We start from the raw sequence: 15595 nt of genomic DNA, 5'->3' as shown, positions 1-15595 counted from the left end.
AGAAAGAACCAGAAATAAAGAGAAGGTTAAATCAGATGAGTTCAGAGAAAGGGTTCATAATGAGAATAAGAGAGCGAAAAGAAAACATGGAAACAGCACAGAAAGAAAAGGGAAAATATGAATTGCAGTCCTTTTTTATTGTTTCTCACATGCTGGAGAGACATGGTGCACTGGAAGTGATGTTGTGTGTAAATTGACAGGCTTATTGGGTCCTGTCTGCATCTCTACAATCTTACTGTGGTGAATCTCACAAAACCAATCAAGAAAGAAAGAAAGAAAGAAAGTATAGTATATTGCATTTATGTACAGGTATATATACAGCACTTGGGAAAAATAAGAGACCACAACAAAATTATCAGTTTCTCTGGATTTTCTATTTATAGGTATGTGTTTGAGTAAAATGAACATTTTTGTTTTATTCTATAAAGTACTGACAATATTTCTCCCAAATTCCAAATAAAAATATTGTCATTTAGAACTGGTCAAAATTAGTTTTCTTTGCATTATTCGAGGTCTGAAAACACTGCATCTTTTTTGTTATTTTTTCCAGTTGTAATTTTCTGCAAATAAATGCTCTAAATGACAAATTTTATTTGGAATTTGGGAGACATGTTGTCAATACTTTACTGAATATAACACAAATTTTCATTTAACTCAAACACATACCTATAAATCCAGAGAAACTTATAATTTTGCAGTGGTCTCCATTTTTCCAGAGCTGGGTATGTGTATATATATATATATGTGTGTGTGTGATATATATATATATATATATATATATATATATATATATATATATATATATATATATATATATAAAATTTACACGGGAGCAGATTTACTGAAAGGAGAATGGAGACTTCACCCGCAGACGGTGAGCCAGGTGTGGGAGAGAAACGGGCAAGCTGCTATGTCTCTTCGCATCACCCAAAAATGGTCACTTGCTGTAATCTGAACCAGTGTCAAAAATGAAACTGTAAGAGAGACCCAGCGTGTCCGCGATAGAATCTGAACTGCAGCCAGAAAAAATAATAGTTTTGAGATTTTAAACTTCAATTTGAGATTTCAGCATGCAATTTGTTTTATATCTATATATATATATAGTGTCTAATAATGCACTGGCAATGTACACTTAAGTTTTTTTTTTTTTTGCCAATAAAGTTAGTTATAAATTTAATCTGCCCATTTGATCATATTTTTAAATAAAGTCCACTGGAAAACAGCAGAAGATTTTGCTCAACATTTAATTACAGCATGTCCACTGATTTTATGGCATGTAAACATAGTTCATAGATTTATACCTTAATGTATCTTAATTAACTCTGTCTGCAAAAAACTGAATATTTTAACATGTACATTTAAATAATTAAAATGAATGTTGACTAACCAATTTCTTGCAAGTTCTTTGAGACAAAGTATGACAAAAAACTTTGCGATGAATGAATTAGTTAAAAAAAATAATCATTTGTTTCAAGGAGCACAATACGACGATGCTTGAACAAAAATGAGCTGCATAGTCAAGTTGTCAGAAAGAAGCATTTACTGCACCAATGCCACAAAAAAGCCCGATTACACTATGCCCGACAACACCTTGACATGCTTCACAGCTTCTGGCAGACTGTAATTTGGAGTGACAAGACCAAAATAGAGCTTTATGGTCACAACCATAAGTGCTATGTTTGGAGAGGGGTCAACAAGTATTGTGCTCCTTGAAACAAGCACACCGTCTTTTTTCAGAGCAGCCTGTGTTTCTCCTGAGGTTACCTGTGGGTTTTTCTTTGTAACCCGAACAATCTTGAAATCTTTCTTGGTCTACCTGACCTTGGCTTGGTATCAAGAGATCCCCGAATTGTCCACTTCTTAATAAGTGATTGAACAGTACTGACTGGCATTTTCAAGGCTTTGGATATCTTTTTATATCCTTTTCCATCTTTATAAAGTTCCATTACCTTGTTACGCAGGTCTTTTGACAGTTCTTTTCTGCTCCCCATGGCTCAGTATCTAGCCTGCTCAGTGCATCCACATAAGAGCTAACGAACTCATTGACTATTTATACACAGACACTAATTGCAATTTAAAAAGCCACAGGTGTGGGAAATTAACCTTTAATTGCCATTTAAACCTGTGTGTGTCACCTTGTGTGTCTGTAACAAGGCCAAACATTCAAGGGTATGTAAACTTTTGATCAGGGCTATTTGGGTGATTTCTGTTACCATTATGATTTAAAAAGGAGCCAAACAACTATGTGATAATAAATGGCTTCATATGATCACTATCCTTAAATAAAAAGGGATATGATCAGTCATATGATCAGTCATATTTTCAAAATCAGTGCCAAAATTTCACAATTTCTGCCAGGGTATGCAAACTTTTGAGCACAAATGTATATATATGTATGTATATATATATATATATATATATATATATAATGTCGTAAAGAAAATAAAGCCTATTTATAGTGATAAGCTGATAGTATCTACTGATAATGTATATGCTGCTTTAGCACTAAGCAGACCAGAGAGGATCTTAAAATGGGATCACAAAGACACTGCAGTTGGTTGAACAAAAGAATCTAGATGTTATCAAAATTAAATTTGGACTAAACTCAACATTAGCAATATAATCAGTAGACTGTACTAATATAACACAGTGGGGTTACTAATAATATACACGTGCAGTCACCAGCTCAGCCAAGTCTGGCTGACAGTGGGGGGTGGGGGTGGTCTTGGGATGCATTTGTTGATGGGTCACGATCTGATTCATTTCTTGAGTGGCAAGGCCACAAATCTATCATCACATCCAGCAAACACACACACATTCTAGTATTACCTTTCGTGTAAAGAGCCATGTAGGTGCTTAGCTCAATGCATAATGCGCAATGTCCCTCGTAAATCTGAGGCAGCTTGCAGCGCACAAAGCGATGAGCATTATGCAGCACACAAAGAAATCTGCTCACTGCTGTGGCTGTATGACTGATTTGATCCTTCTCCATCCAGAATACTTCTGGAACATTTACCAAACCAACATGATGCAGGCTGAGTCAGGACATTGAAATATATGTGGCTGAAAAATATCCAGCTGAACATGGTGGCTGTGTTTTGGGGCATGGTAATTGGTCATTAGCTGGTCAAAGCTGGTTTAGGTGGTTGATCAACTGGACTACTGGAACATGGTGTCTGGTATCTTGGTGGTTGATCAGTTGGACTACCATTTGATGGGGACCTGGTTTAGCTGGTAGCCCATCTTATTCAAAGACCCTGCTAAAAAAAAAAAAACAGCTTATGGTCAATCTGTTTTTAAAAAGCTTAAAATGCTATCTGGATTGGTTCTAGTCAAAGACAGTCTAATAGCTCAGAGAAACCTCTACTAGCTAGTTGTCCACCTGGTTAACCACCTAACCAGCTTTGATCAGCCAAAGACCATGTCGAAACCTGCTATCATGTTCCAAAACACAGCTACCAAGCAACCACCTTGAGCTAGTTTTAGATGGATTTCCCACCAGGGTAGTCCAATGCATTGATCTGCAGTTGAACTCGCAGCAATGTTAAGGAACTTTAGACATAATGACTGCGCAGGACGGGGTCATTCAGGTTTACCTGGGACCAAGAAATGTCTTTGAAACCATAGCTAGTTTATAGAAACCTGTCCACCCTCACAAGAAAGAAATGTTTAAATGTCACAGTATAAAATGTGTAATAATTTGTACAATATACGTCTGATTGATGTTCATGTCATGGTAAACAAAGCAATGTTAAGCTTTTTTTTTGTGTGTGAACTTTGACTTTTGGCAGTGACATCCTAACAATGTTGTATTAGGTCACTGTCACTTTAAAATGACTTAATCCAAAGAACATGCATTATATTGAAGGGCTCTCTTTGAAAAACAGTTTAAAGAACAGATGTGCCATCACCATTCAGCTCTGTAGCGGGATCTTTTAGCTATTTTAGCAAAGATATTCTAATGCTTTGTTCATCATCTACCTTTGTTCCATTTTAGAGAGGTGGACACCAACCCTGTCCATTTTTCTCCCTTGAACGCCGACGTGGGAGAATAGGGTGGTGTATGCTGTGACTGTTTCCAGTTGGTATGCTTTTACTACATATAGAGTAGACGCGTCCAACCAGGTTATACATTATTAACCTTGAACGAGCCTCCCTTTAAAATCAGTGTGCCTTTTAGTGGGGTACCATTTTTTTATTTATTGCTTGATGCTAAGCTTGAACACATCATTCAACCTGCCTTTACCAAAAGTGCCCTGTAATTACAATTCACACAGCAATATGTTTTTGAAAGCAAATTACGAGTCATTATCAGCCATATTTCTTTCATTGAAGAATACAAGTGTGTAGATAATGGAGAGAAAAATGAACAAAGAGTATAAAGGTTCTCCTTTTTATTAGGTGTTTGTAAAAGGGGGAATTCAGGTGCCCATCTGAAATCTTAAAGCAGCCTTAAACCAGGTTTTATTGTTCTCAGCTAGTCTGAGCTGTTTTAGCTGGTCTTCCAGCCTGACCAGCTGACAAGTGCCTAAAACCCCTGTAAAACCAGCAAACCAGATCAGCCTGGCCAGGCTGGGAGACCAAAGCAACCTTATGCTGGTTTAAGATGGTTTTACAGCAAGGTACCTGTGACATGAATGTAAAAAGTGGCCCAATTTACCTGAATTCGCCCAATTTTTTCCATGCTAAATCAGTTTCAAAAAGTCTGTCACACAGGGTATAAAAGTAGTGATGGTTTCTCTTTTCTTTAGCACCCTGACAATCCTTCTAACTTCCTCTCTGTTTTATGAGATGTCCAACTTTTAATGTGCATCATTATAGCTGCTACACCATGGATAGATAGATAGATAGATAGATAGATAGATAGATAGATAGATAGATAGATAGATAGATAGATAGATATCCATGAGATAGCATTACCCTAGCATGGCAGATCTTCAAAGAGAAATCGGTAATAATGGAGGGCTCGCCTCTGGACTTGATAGGAGGTGGCAGCCTCCAGAGTGGAATGAACTAGATGAATGGAAATCCAATGCTACAGCTGACTTGCTCAGCCATCATCTGCCCCTTGTCACCTACACAAGTATTGGGGAACTGCAAAACATGCTAGCGTGAAAGCTAGGAAGAGAAGGAGAACAATTCTCCATTGCCACCACCCCTCCCCCATGCTCTCTCCATCCGCGGAGCTGGGAGAAAAAAGGCTGAGACCAGAGAATAGCGGACAGGCCAATTGCAAATTAACATTGTGTGCCTTTGCTGAAGGGCGAACAGATTGAGACAAAAATCTTGATCACAGAGAGCCTCACATCGTTTTGCTCATTGCTTTTGATGGGTTGAATTTAATTATGGAGCAAAATGAATCTATAGATTTTTGAATTTCCAATGAATTATATTTTTAGAGCCTTATTAAAAAAGCATAAAGGGAAAACAATGAGCGAACATCAAACGAACAATCATGGTGAGATAAATGCATTTGTGATTTCATTCTGTTTTCCCGCTCAATTTTTGCTCAATTTTTCCCTTAATTGAAATACAAATGCAATATCCAGATACATAATAAACTAATTCTACACTTAGGCAAATTTTTATCTCGTTTTGAAAAAATAAAATAAAAATAAAACATCCCCAGAGAGTAGCTATTGCGTTCTTGTGGCTGTTTTGTCAGCAAAAACACTAGAAAATAACATTAAAATTAGATAATGACCAATACGTGTTACAAAGGTAAATGTATGTCATTTTAAGAACGTTCCAAGATAGAACATGTACATCTCTGATAAATGTCTTATAGATGTATTGCAGATGAGCAAACATTGTAAAAAACATGTCTTCCAGATGTAAACACACACAAGAAATAGATGTCTGGGTGATGTACATGTGCTATCAGGATTTAGATATTATTACTGGACAGCAAGACAAAAATGCTGATTAACGGAACAATTTTTTGCAGTAAGATAAGGTAAACCAAAGACCTTACACATGGTTTGATTGAGCCATTCAGTCTCATCAAAGCACTCTCTTGATGGCACCTCTTCAAGGAAATGGTGTTGCACTGAGGTCTACCTGCCAGTTTCTGTCTATATCGCCCATTTACCTTTCTCTTGCCTTCATACTGTCTGTGTGGAACACACACACACATTTATACATATCTTTAGAGACAGCATATTTTCTGCCTAACATATACACTTTTAGTGTTTTATAAAACCAAATAAAGTGTAACCTTCTCTCAGTCTTACTCTTATACCATAGAAACAAATTTGTACATTTTCAGAAGAAAATGTGAGTGGTGCTTGCCTGTGAAAACTCTGCACCATTATGTGGTTGCTAGAGTAGGTGGTTGCTTACTGGCACAAGTCAAAAGAGTCCACCCACATATTTCTACGATATTCTGGTCCCTAGATATGGTTTGAGTCGCTCCTTCAATGCAAGTCTATGGGATTTCACCCATTTTAGCATCTGCAAGGCAAAAATGCCAAGTCAGATCGCTTAGAAAAATTACAGCACACTTCTCCTCAACAATCTGCCTGAATACAGGCATCATTCATATCTGTAGCACAAATGGTGCGGGACGAGTTATGTGCCAAATTTGAAGACCTAGGGTTAGGGTCTACAAATTAGTGGCTTAGCAAGCACCACAACCTCTGCAAAGGTCCTCCATTCCAAGAAATAGTAATGTACCTATCACATTTTCTATGTCATCTTGACACGTCATGGTCTTTCTCCCCTATAAGAGAGCTATGAGTCTGCAGCAGTGTTAGGTGTCTGGTCACTACATGGTGGGGTGCAGATAGGAAAACCATCTCACATAGCACTGTCTCAGCCATTGCCTTTCGCCTGCAGGAAATCAAAATGTGGGCATAGGTCATTGAGATGTAATACAGACTCTGTAACCACTTCCTGTAACAGCTATCTTAAAGTTCTCAGATAGACACACTTTATTTAAGCTAATAAGCAAATGGAGCTTAATTTATTTGAAGGATTGGTGCCAAAATGTACTTTAACTCAGACTCTGATCTTGAAAATGGCAAAATCAATCATGATTAGGCCTACGTTTCTTGCAATTGAACATATTAACTATGAACATATAATTTACCAGTTCTGCACAAGAATAATAAGGAATAACAGCAACATAATTGCAAATTCTTTAAATTAATCATGATTTAATCATACAAGCCTGACCTATTAGCAAGACAAATTTTTAAGCTTCCTTTTGAAACTTCATATACTAAATTGGAAGCGTTTTTATATGAATCCTATAAGTCATTGAAGTCATTAAAGTGTGAGTGCAGTGGGACTTTAAGATGTGATCAGAGCCATAAAATGCCAACTTTCTGACACCAGAGAATATTAAAAAACTTTGGACTGATTCCATTGGCATGCTTTACACTTCTGAATAGCTCTGCAGTCCCTCATCTTTTGATCTGAAATGTCTTTTGAACTGAAGTTTGTGGAGTAGGCATTAAGATAGCACACTTTACTAAACTCTGATGAACTGAGAAAAATAATTTATAGGGAAGAAAATAAATTGAGGTTATCAATTATGTTAGATTTTATATGTTTGCATTAGCAGGTTGTTTAAAATTAGCCATGCACTTTCTTCAGGTTTCAATGTTAATTTGCTAAGCCTCTTTTAAAGGATGTCAGCATCCCTATGGAGAGAAATTGCATCAATCTGAATTTCACAGAGCAAGTTGTACATTTTCAATTGCATATCACTACATTTTCCACAAATTAATTCAGATTTCACTAAGTTAGAGACCTACTTAAAATATGACATTCTTTGTCAAAAGAAAATATACTTTAACCAAGTTTGAGGTCCTAATACAGAGCCTTGTGGTACTCTTTGATATCAGATTTCAGACTTCGAGTAAAACAAAAGAAAATTCTTAGTTTCTTCACAATATTCAACCCTTTTAAGAATTTATGCAACTATTCATAATGCCAGCTCCTGAGCATGCCCTCCCTATCTGGTGGCCAGGCTTAACTGGTTAGCATGATCCAGTAAGGTCCTGCTGGTAAATGCCACATCAACATCATTTAGGGGGCAAAAGCATTAAAAAGTAGCCATGAATTTTGATGCAATACATTTTTGGCAAACAACATAAAGATCACAAATCTTTCATTATATTAGAGTAGATGTTTTCCCAGTGACCGACTGAGTCTTTTTGAAGGGCTCTTAAAAACGTGAAATGGAGTTCCGATGAGAAAAATGGCAGATTTCAAATCATGTACTTCCAGGAGGGCATGCTTCATTAAAGCAATCGCATTGAGATGAATGGAAATGCTAGCTGACAGATCTCCATATATAATAGAATTTCTTGCTCCCTACACATAGTGGTGCTGCTACATATGCATAATAATGCACATAGGGGTCAAGCTGCAGTGGTGACTGAAATCTTGTCTCAAGGTGAGCAAAAACATTTCAGTAGCCCTTCACTGCACCTCCTCCATCCTCTCCTGATTCCCACGCTCTGTGACGGTCCAGCTCGAGGCCACTTCCCTAAGACACTCACAACACGCCACACTCTCTACCCTGACCCACTTACACCACATATACAATGCTCGTGTTGAAGATGGGGGTCAGAGTCTTTGCCACCAGCACAGTGGCAGAAATCACAAATCAGCAGAGAGCAGAACACAGACATAGAGCATGAACTAATATAGTAGTTTTTTTTTCTCACTCTTTTCTTCTAAAATCACAGCATACTGATTTTGCTGCCAGTTGATTAGGGCTGCACAATTAATTGAAATAAATAATCAAGATTACAGTTACAGCTGCCACAATTAACTAAAGAATCGTGAAAAGTGTAATTTACAGATTTCCAATTAGGTCTAGCCCAGTTGCGTCAAAATGTGTTTTAGCATTGCTTATTTTCTGTATATAATTTTTTGTTTTTAATGCTGCTAAGAGGACCAATGTGAAGTTGGCCATTCAGGCACTGTCTTGATTTATTGATATGCAAAAAAGCAAAAGTCATTCAGAAAAACAGTTCTCCGCTGGTTTTAGATGTGTAGCCTACACAAAGAATATGAATGCAGATACCCCACATAAAATTATTTTAATGTGAATTGGATTCACCAAAATTAACTGCACTTGCAATTTCAAAGGAAATAATCAGCAATTATGACATTTGTCATAGAGTTGATTTTATATAAAAGCTTATGAAATATGAATTCAGCAAAGAACAGGAAATGATTGCATCACATGGATGCGCTCTATAGCATCCCTCTGACTGTCCATCATCATAGTAACAAAGAAATTGGCTTCTGGAAAGGACAGGGAGAGACAGAGGGGTGATAGGATGGAGACAATGTACAGACAGTCACTGATGGAGAGGTGGAGAGAAGGAAAGGAAGAAATGCAGACAGGCATGTTTCCATGGGCCAAGGGGAAAGATTTGGGGTGAGAAACTTGCATCATTGGCTGCAGCCAATCAGAGGCCTCCTATAAAATGTTCAAAGGGAGTGTCCTAGCAACAGACGAGTAAATACATTTTCAGGCTCAGATTGATTCCATAGCTATAAGGGAAAAGCATATACAGTATTTGTGTAAGTTCTAAAAAGACATTTTAATGTGTATGCCGTACTGACATGAGCTAATGGGCTTTATTTTCAGTTATATAAATATATAGCCAATTTGATAATCATACAGGTATAATATAATTCAGAACATTTTTGTTTAAACAGCATCTCTGATGAATGATGGTAGCCATTCCTTCACAATATGCACATACATTCATATGATATCTTGCTGTCAAATCCCTTATAATTGCATTTTAATGGTTATTTGGGCCTGATTTGAGTATTTTATACATTATATTAGTACATGTACAATAAACAATGATTTTGACCATGATATCCAAGCTATTTCACCACCCTTGCAAATCCACTCACCAGAAAATTACAGTTATGTAGCTGCCCATAAGTAAGTGCTTGTTTTCGAAATGTCAGTGGTCATACAACTAAATGCATCCATCTCTTAATTTTTCCCCCTCAGAAGCCACACACTGTGCACACACACAGGGCACAGACAAGTACAGTAAACATGTATGACATGGACTCCACCATATTTTGGGGCTTCATTCACACATTTGCCTCTCTGCCCCATTTCAGGTGTGAATTTCCCCTCCATGTTTCTCTTAAGAATACAACAGCGAAGATTGGGGAAAAAAAGAGTGGTTCATTCATCCTTTCATACATTTTTCTCTCTTTGATTTCTCAACCCCTTATATGCTATGTGTTTTTACAACAATGCACAAGCGTGCCTTGTACACACATATAATCACTCACAACCTAATTAGCCCTGTGTGGTTTATTGTTAACACCAAATACCTCTGCAAATGTCACATGGGAATAACATATAATTTCTATAAAGATAGCATCAGGTTATCACTCTCTATAAAGGAAATGCAACAACAACAATAAAGGGTTGATAAATGTGAACGTGGCTGAAACTGTATACATAACGCTTCAATGTAAGTTATTGTGAGAGGTTGTATATTAATTCGGCTAATAGGTACGTTAATTAGCCTTACTAATGCAGAAACTGCTTGGCTAGTGCTGGTCTGTTTCACATGCATGTGTAATGCAAGTGGATAATGCAGATACTGCTGTGAGTGTTTCTGTGTGTATTTGGTGCCATGTGCTGCAGTGAAAGAGGACGAGCCCCAGTTGACCGATCGCAGGGCTGCAAAAGTAGAACACCCCTCTTTCTCTCCTCCAATCCCTCTCTCTCTTCCTATCTTGCTTCCTCTGCATCCAAACCACAATAAGCCCGCCGTTAGATGGCTACGATGGATGCCGGTACAGCATCACTCATGTATTGCAACCCACTGCGCTAGCACATCTACCGTATCACTCTCTATCCAGTCAGTGAGGATGAATGAACCAGAATAAGAGACAGTAAATAAACTGATTAAAGTCTGACACAAAAAAGACAGAATCAGAGATATAGTGTGCCTGCTTACCGGCTTGATGTGTTTCACGGAGACAACAGTGATCCAGCTCTTTCCTCAGGCAAAAGAGGGAGGAAGAAATAGGATGGAGGGAAAAAAATAAAAGAATGGAAAGGGGAAAAAGCAGAGCCCCTCTGGAGGATACAAAGAAAATGAAAGAAAAAGAGAAGAAACAACACTTTATCCCTTTATCCCAGGGAGCCGAGTCTATGGGTTTCCCTAAACGCACCGCTAGTGTCTGCTTAAACCACAGCCTCACGCTGTGTCTCTTTCTCCCTCTCTCTCTCTCTCCCTCTCTCTCTCTCTCTCTCTCTCTCTCTCTCTCTCTCTTAGGCACCAAATGGTTTCTCTCTCTCTCCCTCTCACTGCTTTTAAGACAGTCCTACCCAGCAGCTGCTCATCTATGAGAAATAGAACACTCTGTTCCATCCTCTCTCTCTATCTCTCTCTCTCTCTCTCTCTCTCTCTCTCTCTCTCTCTCTCTCTCTCTGTGTGTGTGTGTGTTTTTCTCAATCTCTCTCGCTCTCTGTCTCACAAAGACCTCCACTAGCCTATCCCCTTCACACCCCCTCCCACTAACTAACAACGGACATCTCCAATGCTTGCTGGTATGACCAAGGGGCAGGAGTGTGTGAGTATGTGAGAGAACAGTTTGTAGTTGTGTGTTTGAATGTATGTATTAGGGTGGGGGTATTTAACCACTTTTCCTTCAAGCCAAAACAGCAGGTGTGTATGTGTTGGTTTTTGAAGACATAGACCCCCACACCAAGAAGGGCCAGGGCTGGTGACGGGTCGCCTTGGCGATGGGGCTAGTGTAATGAGCCATGCCTAAGTGGCCTGTGGCACATGAACAGAATGCCTATTGTTTGTGGTCGTCCCACAGTTCATCATGCCTGGCTGGCAGCAAGTCCACCACTAACATATACATTAAGACATTTAGCCTAAGACATATGCTGTAGACTAGCATAAAACAATGGACAATGGATCAACTGGATCAACTGGATGAAGTGATGTAGTCACTTTCCATTGAGGTTAGTCAGGAATGGTATGAAGATGGCTTGTGTTCTTGGATGTAAAATTAGACAACTGTTAGTTCTGGTCCACTAATTTGATTGGAAAAGCGGTGTTTCAAGCAGGGGTTGCATTAACTGAAAATTCTCCGTCATTTACAGATTTTTTTAAACATTGAAGGATAATTCCAAATGCTGTCATTTTGACAGATAAAAAAGAAACAAGAAAACTATTTAACCTAATGCATCAGTTTCGACACCATCTCTCTCACTCTCCTGATATGTGGTGTGCCCTGTTTATTGCCTGGTATTAAAGATGCGTTTCGGGCAATCCAATCACAAGTGGACAGTGTAACGTATGTGTTCTTCTTAGCGGCCAGTAGTGGCACTAGTCATGTTGGACTTTAATTCTGAAGTTTATTTTTGGGTTCTTGTCTTGTCACTGTTTCCTGTTCCTGTTTCTTCCCTGTCTTGATTGTTCCCCAGCTGTGTCTTGTTTCTAGTTTTATTAACCTTGTTAGTCCTTCTGTATTTAAACCCTCATGTTTGCCTTTGCCCTTTGTTGAGTATGGTTATTGTAATGTTCAAGTCTTGTCATGTTTAGTATAGTCTTTGGTATCTTCCGGAAAGATCCGGAAGTCCAGTCCAGTCTAGTCTTTGCTCAGTTCTTGTTTTTGACTTGCTATTGTTGTAAATAAAGCTGCACTTGGGTTCACCTATATTAACATCACCGTCTTCTTTGGTTCCTGCCTTGCTACGTTACAGACAGGTGCCATCACCGTACCTGGTAATTTGCATCTTGATACTACAGCAACTTCATTTTTATTGAACTCTCATATAAAAGCAACATTACACTCATGTGATTGTCCGTGTGATATGGCTAAACTAAAAAAAACTTTTTCAAAGCTGTTGTAAAATAAGAGATTTGCACATGTGAACACATCAGAATGCAGTAGTTGCTATGCCAACATCCTGCAGTTAGGCTGATTAAATATATTACTTGATGAAATAACTGTTTATTCTGACTTCTTAATATTATTGATGATCAGTGTTGGGTGTTCTCTAATTTTTTTGGTGCAAAAAGTAGTGTAATGCATTACATTTCCAATTCTTGTAATCAGATTAGTTACCTTAAGTACATTACTTGGAATACACTCGTTTCCAATGTAAAAATCTTTGAGTAGTGTCAGAAAAGTGCTAAAGGATAAAATTATACATACGCATTTCTAAAATGTGTGCATTCATAAGCACGTCTGTTTGTGTTTCTGTGACAGTCGAATAATGAAAGGAGGAAATAGACTTCCTTTTGAATTTATTGAGCAGAACAAACAGACATTTGAATTTGCAGTGTTGCTTTAATTTCAATTGCAAGCATTTGTTTCATGATGGGGATCCTGTAGTATTTACATTCTAACAGAATTCTGTATACTGAATGGTTTTACGCAAGTTTAAACTTGCATTTATTCATTTGGCAGATGCTTTTATCTAATGTGACTTATAGTGCTTTGAAATAGGCTACATTTATCAGTATGTTCTCTGGGAATTGAGCCCATGATTTGTGACCAATGACTTTACTCTAGTGCAGTGTTATACCTGTTAGGATAAAGGGGAAAAATGAGCAATGGCAACATAAATTAAGGTTCAATGACACTGACAAATCTGTGATATGTGTGGAGGGGTCTTTTGTTCTCTTAACAAGCAGACTAGTCACTATTTTTGGACAGGTAACCTTTTTTTTATTAGTGAGTGGTAAGTACCATGCTTTTCTAAGTGTCATTCCTTCATTTGTATCAGACGAAAAAGTTCCACTGTAACTCACTCATTTTGATTACATCAAAATGTTCTGGGTCTGCAGGGAGTCAGCTTAGTGTTTTGAGACATCAGCGGGTGAATCATACTTTTTGGAGAAGGTTTTGTCGAAAGTGAGAAACAAACAGGTAAAGAGGTAGAGAGACCAAATAAAAGTGTCAGTGTGAATGCTTTTGGACATGCTTCAATATGAACTCACAAGTGTTGTGGTAGTGCGTTTAAAAAGGAATCGGACAAATGTATATCTAATTATAGATATAAGCCTTCCTGTTAACCTACTCTCTTCAATAAGAGGATCTGTGTAATGTGGTTTCACTTTCATACTTGCTCACATATTCTTACTGCGTTAATGTGCAGTGCTCTTGTCACAGTCTGTTAGTGAATTAGACTGCATATTGTATTTAGATTTTATCTTCTCTTTGTGGGCTTTCAATAGTATTTCAATTTAATTCACAGTGATTTAGGAGTTGTCTAATGCTTAATATGGAAGATTTGCCTGTATTTGTATGTTTAGCTGTTTTGATGACCAAATGGCTAGACATTTTTGTGGTGATCTTCTAAAAAGAGGAAAGAGATCAGTTTTTGCAACTTTTACATTTTCTTACACTTACTACAGATATGATGCTACAGTATTGTGGGTTGTTGACATAGTGTTGCTAAGGTGTTCTGAATGTTTTTAGCTAGTTTCAGTGTGATTGCTGGCATGTTTTGAGTGGTTGTAAAGGTGTTGCTTTGCAGTTGCTAATGTTTTCTGGGTGGTTGCATGGAGGGTGCATATGGTGCGTTCACACACAGTATTTAGCAGAGATGGACCACTGCTATTAACGGCTCAACAGATGTAGAAAAGGAAGCCCTGCCTTACAGGTAAAAGAGTCAATCACCTTTTAGATACAGACATCACCTGTTAGTCAACTCAGGAACGTGCATGAGCATTAACTGGACCAGCCTGAAAAAGTTTTTCAGCATGATCGGAGCTGAACTTCTGATACCATTGTTGTCAGAGTTTACTGCTGATTTGAAATATGTTCTTCGATCATAATCTTGACCAACCGTTTTGGAGATTTCGGTCTTTTACCTTTCAAGTAGATAAGAGCTGTACTTTTATGATGCTTGTTTACATAGAAAATAGCTGCTTGGGAGTATTTCAAAGATGGCTGCCAATTTAACTGACTTGCCATGAAAGGGACTTTGGTTCACGTCATGAATTCTTTGTTGTTTGCCTCATAATTAAACTCGTAATTACAAGTTGAAAATTCAGTATGAAAGCACAGACTTAAATGTTATTGCTATCAACAATCAGGCAACATCCACACTAATCAATTTTTGTTTGAAAACTCTGCTTTAGTTTCCTAACGTCTGCATTCTAGCATTGTAAGGGGTGTAAGCGGAGCTTAATGTGTTTTCAAACGAAGAAGTATTAGTGTTGATGTGGCCCAATGCTGCACATGGATGTGTTTTGGAGTTATGAGAGATGCTACAGAAACTAATAATTTAGTTAAAGTACAATCTGAGTTATTTCAAGTAGAGTCAAAAGTCAATATATTTTGGTCCCTAGATACCGTTTCGGAATCAGAGTGAGCTTTATTGCCAAGTGTTCTCACGTACACAAGGAATTATTTTTGGTGATTAGAGAAACAAGTGCATACAGAACATTACATTGAGACACAGAATATAAAACAAGGTAAGAGTATAAATGGACATACAAATAATAGGACATATAACAGAATGGCATATGTACATGTGCAAGAGGTAATATATGTGCAAGTTAGGGGTATGTCCAGTTATTGAATTAAATATGTGAATTTACATATGTACGTGAGATAT

The 15595-nt window shown here is 37.8% G+C and overlaps 1 protein-coding gene across 2 annotated transcripts in view; it reads right to left on the bottom strand.

The window, feature by feature from the left end:
• The window catches only part of LOC127425007 (CYFIP-related Rac1 interactor A-like), a 59451-nt gene that overhangs the window by 28359 nt on the left and 15497 nt on the right, over positions 1–15595 (bottom strand). The window contains exon 1 of one of the 2 annotated variants that reach the window (XM_051670580.1): positions 10965–11230. The exons of the other annotated variant lie outside the window; for it this stretch is intronic. The gene's annotated coding sequence lies outside the window, so the exon portion shown is untranslated. Of the gene's footprint in view, positions 1–10964; positions 11231–15595 lie in introns of those variants that run through there. 2 annotated transcript variants of the gene reach the window in all.

This window comes from Myxocyprinus asiaticus, chromosome 34, assembly GCF_019703515.2.
Source record: "Myxocyprinus asiaticus isolate MX2 ecotype Aquarium Trade chromosome 34, UBuf_Myxa_2, whole genome shotgun sequence".
In the NCBI taxonomy this organism is placed as follows: domain Eukaryota; kingdom Metazoa; phylum Chordata; class Actinopteri; order Cypriniformes; family Catostomidae; genus Myxocyprinus; species Myxocyprinus asiaticus.
The sequence above is the reverse complement of the archived record's forward strand: the minus strand, read 5'-3'. Positions and strand labels throughout refer to the sequence as shown.